Source organism: Lampetra fluviatilis, chromosome 50, assembly GCF_964198595.1.
Source record: "Lampetra fluviatilis chromosome 50, kcLamFluv1.1, whole genome shotgun sequence".
In the NCBI taxonomy this organism is placed as follows: domain Eukaryota; kingdom Metazoa; phylum Chordata; class Hyperoartia; order Petromyzontiformes; family Petromyzontidae; genus Lampetra; species Lampetra fluviatilis.
Genome location: NC_136324.1, coordinates 3,137,689 through 3,143,476, shown reverse-complemented (window position 1 = coordinate 3,143,476; position 5,788 = coordinate 3,137,689).

The following is a 5,788-nucleotide window of genomic DNA, read 5'->3' as shown; positions in this document are numbered from 1 at the left end:
TGATTCTGCACTTGCTCTATTACTATAGTACTATACCGCCTTCAACTTTTATGAACGACTGGGTGTTTAAGGTAAACGATTTGTCGTATTATCCGGCTGTATAGCAAATGAAAAAGATTACAATTACTTTACAAACCAAGTATAAAATATTAGCCTATTATTATTTATGCGGGTTTTTTATATTTAGGGCCCCTTTATAACACATGCCACAGGCCCCGCGCTTGCTTCATCCAGCACTGCAGGGACGACGATCGTAGCACGGGGCAAGGGGGGGGGGCTTGCCGTACGTGTGCACCACGAGGCACAACCAATCGCCCCCCCCCCCCCCCCTGTATGTTTCCACGACGTTGCCCGGCCGTGCTCGTGGTTGCGGATCGTCGGCGTGGGGAGAACTGTGGTGCCACTCCCCGAGTACGAGGCGCCGCCTGTCCGATTCGTAAACTCGTGACCATTTGGGGGGTTAAAGGTCGTGTCGGTGAAATGTCGGGTTTTCAACTCCGCCGCCCGACAGAGACAATCACGTGGAGTCACCACGTGACGTGTTGAGTTCGCTGCCCCGACCCGGCACGCCGCCGATGAGCGCGGTTGGCCACGTGCGGTGCGAAAGAAGTCGAGCGTGGCGTGGCGTTGCGTGGGCGAATGTGCCAATTTGGTTTGGTTTTCGGCAAAATGTTGAAAATCAAGTCAAAAGAATGTTTCTGACGGCTGTATGCGACGTTTCGCCGGAGATTGCATCCAGCATCATCGGGATGTTTGTTCACGGCAGCTCGGCTCGCGCGTATTCAAGTTCATCGTACGATGTTGAAGAAATGGAAGTGACGGGCAAAATTTTAATCGCTGCCGGGACACCGTTACGGACTGTCCCTGGTGAACTCGATCGCTTGCGCGTGTGTTTGCGTGGTGACCGATGTCGTATGTTTACGCGAGTGTTTGACATTGATAATGCGGGAAGATGCCCACACCGCAGAGAGTCGTTCATGCGAAGGTCGTAATGCCCAGACTGAACTAGCACCAGTGTTATGTTTCATCGTGTCGTGGAATGTTTTCCTTTAATTTATGCAAGTTTGTATTCTAATAGGAGCGGTGTTTTTTTTTTATCGGACATGTAAGCACCTTATTGCGTTTTGTACATATCATCTTTAGCATCGTCGTCTGTCAGCAGTAGCAATTCTCTATCCACTGCTGAATGAACACATTCCTGTTGTGAAATGCCACTACATACCCAGCTCATCCTACGTCCACGTGTTAAAGGACACGGGTGGAATGTATCTGACCTCCCATCGCTTTGAAGACGGGGTTTGGTGGATCGCGTAGTGATTTGCGAAACTCCCAAACCTGCTGGCCTGATGTGCACGGGGGAGTTTTCCTCCGGTTACTCTGGCTTCTTACCGCCTGTGAAACGCTCCTTGTGTGTTTATCATGTGGGTGGGTAAACAGCCCAATGCAGGACCCTCCTCCAAAAGGGTCTTGAGACTCTTTATCATGATTAGTAGTCGTGGTAGTAATGAGCAGGGAGTCACCAGTGGCAGTCCCATGGATGGACTGAGCCTCGTCGTAGGAACGTGGAATTTCCACCAACTGGCTCACGGGCCGGCAGTGGAGATGAGCGTCGCCCCACACGCCGCTGGGGCATAGGGACACTTCGAAAAATGTGAATGGAAAAAAATGTGAAAATGTGAAAAACACCGAATAGTGCCACTCGTGAAATTGTTCACAACGCCATGCATTCGGGCAACGTGGAGACGGATCGTTAAACCGCCGGGCTGAGGTCATACTCAGGAGGAGAGCATAGACGCTGTTGGTTGGAGCATGGTGCAAGTAGCACGATGGGTCTGGCTGCACTGCCCTCTGATCACGACGACGTAGCCCTCACAGCAGCAAGCCTTTGTGTGGCGTCTGTTTCATTTGTGACGGTCACTCATCGCGAGCGCTGTCCGTGGCTAAAATTCCGCTCGGCTTCTGAGATCAGAAAAAGATCGGGCGCCGCAAATATGAGGCATTGGTAAACAAATTATTTGGTGGTGATGCTGCTGCTGCAGCTGATTTGGCAGTGGTGCAGAAGTACATTTAACACACACAAACTCAACACATTAATAAATACAACTGCAATAGTAGTTGTCCTAGGGATAGACTGGCCACTTCCATACGACAGTCGAATTTTACTCCCGGTCTTGATGAGATTAAGAATTGGCCTTTTTGAGCAGAAAGACATTTTAATTATCGCAGGCAATTCCTCCTCCTGAAATCAACTCGTCTATTCTGCACACAGATCACTTCTGCTAGGCGAGCGTGCAGCCTCTGTAGTTGTATTATTAATGCGATTACAATAAATATAATCTCCAATTAAGCTAAGCTTAACAGAGGTTCATATTCTTGGTTCTTTCGGTAAAGTCACGTAGAAGGGAGTCGAAACGTCGTGAGAATTTTTTATTTTTTTATACTTATATTATTTTATTATTTCCCTTCTACGTGACTTTACCGAAAGAACCAAGAATATGAATCCTTGCAGTCACGAAAGCTTCGCATCAAAACTTAACAAAGGTTTTAATACACAACGTGTGTAATCGGCGCATTCTGCTGCTTGTTGTCACCGTTCTCCATCTGCACAGCCGATAGAAGTGGTGATCCTTGCTGGAGATTATGCGCATTGGACTGTAAGAGCGTACGGTTATCGAGTGTCGTATCAACGTTGGCTAACACACGAATTCCAAACAGCACCTGTGTGCTGTTTGGAATTCGTGTGTTGCAGGGACGGGTTTCAGATAAACAAAAAAAAATGAGAAATCAGGTTTCATATTCTTCCGATATTTTTTAGGACAATTTCACGAAATTTTCAGATTTATTTCCAGATCGTTTGCATCACGTAACGACCCCATTGCGTCTTCACGCTGACAACTGTGCCGTCACGCGATGCCACTGTGACGCCACTTTTGTCTCGGAGAAGAACGGAGGACGTGACGTTTCATCAATCACATTCTCAGATTATTTTTTTTCTTCAGATTTTTTTTTTATTCAAAAACTCGGGAAAGACGTCCCTGGTCTGTTGGCATCACCGGGCTTCACGCAAAGGAGAAGTCTTGTCTGTCGGCAGGAGTTATTTTTGGGAGTTACGAGATTAATCTTATCTTGCGGGGGGGGGGTGTTGCGACACTTTGGCGACTGCTTCGGCACCACTCGTCCGCTTCGAATGATTTATTCCGAGAAGATGGTGAAGCGACAGAGAGACGTGCTTCGGCATAATAGCCAGCGTGTCCTCCCAACGATCGCGAGTGTCTATACCGCGTAGCGCATATAACAGGTACAAACAAGGTAAAGGTGCAGCCCTGAAATTACCTTGTTATTACCACTGCCGGTGGAAGGTTCGCCACCTCTTGTTGCGAAGGCTCTCCACCGACCACAAGAGGGAGCTCAAAAGTCGTCCTCTAGACATGTGGGCTAACCGTACTCTTCCACGCTGGCTTAAGAGATGTCTTGTAAAAGGTGGCGATGCGACCTGCCGGTTCGCGGTGCACCCACTAATAACCGCTCGGTGGACAGAGGCAAGGGGATTCGAGGCACTTGCACCGTCGTTTCAACCGCCACACCCGGGAGTCTGTTGAACCGATGACCTCTGCGTTGCAAGTCCAGCACACTGACCAATAATAACACCGGCGGAAACATCCCGCACTGAGGATATTTGGGGGGCTCCCGAAACAGTGAAAGCTGGAAAGGTAAAATCGAACTCCCAAAGCTCGTCGATGGAGCGGCGTGCGAAGCAACGCCGACTCGCCATCGTCGGCTGCGTCGGCTGCGTCTCCGCGCCCCGTGGAAACGCCACGCGCCAGCGCATCCCCAAATCGGGTCCTCTGCCGAGTGGTAACTAAACCTCAGCATTGGATTGCGCGTTCCAGGATCGCCTGGTGATGTTCACCAGTTTCCGTAGCAGCCTAAGGCTTGCCGCTGGGCGCTCCGAGATACGTTGAGAGATCGGAGGGTGATTTGATCGTCGGCAATTGACGATGTCAGCATCGCGGTGGAGGTCGCGCCCGATATTGGAGCAATAAACTCGGGCCAAGCGAAAGCTGAACCGGCTTGGTTCCGAGGCCGATGTTTTCTCAGTTGCTCGAACGTCACGGGTTCAACGTCCTGGACGGGGCCACGCTTGTCCCAGCGGGGTCCGATGAGATCGGGCACCATCTGCCGAAGCTCCGCCACGTGGCAAGGAGCCAACAACACTGGCCGTAGTACGGATCAACCGGCCCCCACTATAGAAATGTGGAATTTCTGTGCCACAAAGTGGTCCGTGACCGCCGAATAAAATGAGTGCCGTGCCTAACAATACAGAGCACACACACACATTCCTGTCAACCCCTTATCAGCGCCTACCCTATTACAGACCAATTTCGAGGTTATTGGTCACCCTTATACATCTCAACGCTCATCCTGTAAAGTCACTTCACAAGGGAGAAACACAAATTGACAAATTGTTTTTGCCCCTATTGAAACGGCTGCACGCCGCATGAACCTGAAAACTCAATTTCCCTGTACAAGAATACGCGCTAAACCGTATGGGGTTGACACCTATGCGCACATACGTGCGTACAATGGGTACCCCCATAACTTAGTATACTCGAGTGCGGGGTGTGGGAGGTGGTGGTTGGGGTGGGTGTCAATGTCCCTACAGAGTTTTAATAGTATCACTACACATGCATTATTGAACCGAATCAGCGGATGACGGAAGCTCAGCAAGCAGGGTGTTGAGCCGGCGGGGACAGTGATTGGATGGGTGAGCGTCGCATGCCAGAGAGACAAAAGCGCTGCAGGCTACGTGGGCGGCAGTGAGAGAGGGCGATCCATGGTTCGGAAAGCCTCCTCCACCCGTCATCAAGCCGTAACTCACCGGCGCGGTCACGTGTGGTACAATTGAGCACGGAGGCTTTCGCGACAAATATCATCCAAAATATAGGGAGGGAGGGGTGGGTTTACATATAAACGCGTCGTTAAAACCGCCACCACCCGACACAGCCAATTAGTAAGGTTTGCCACGTAAACAGAACGTGGCCAATTCGTTACTAGCACAGCACGCCGGTGTGTTGGAGAGCAGATGCACAACATTTACAATCTGTAAATGTGAATGATATGGTCAAATGCCCTATTCCAGCAGTGGATTGACAAAACTGGCTGTACAAGTATCTGTAAACATCGTCAGCCATGAATATTCCATTGATGGATGAAGGCCTCACCAAGCTAACGCCATCTTCTTCTTGGTTCTTTGGGTAAAGTCACGTAGAAGGGAAATAATAAAAATAAAACATAATAAATTAATTGTCGGAAAGACAGACCTGTTCTTCACCTGAAGACGGCTGCTTTCGTTGTGGCCGAAACGTCGTGAGAATTATTTTATAATGTTTAATTTTTATTATTTTATTATTTCCCTTCTACGTGACTTTACCGAAAGAACCAAGAAGATTAATCCCTGCAGTCACGAAAGCTTTAAATCGAAATCTAACGCCATCTTTCACGGTCCTGAGATTCAAGTCCGCCTTAGCACCTGCACACAAGGCATGTACTAGCATATATATGGTTATATTTTTTTATGAGTCTGCACATATGGCCGTCATAGGTGCTCGCTAACAGCACTTGACCCAAAAGTTTTTGAGTTGTTTGTGTCTGGTTTGTTGTCTAATCCCCGCACGCCTGTTTCGCAAGGTTGGCTACGTACGATGCGCAATAAGTTCAACATCGATACGGTACCTCTAAAGGAAATATACTATCCGTCACAATTCGTTTTGCCCTTCACTCGATAGTA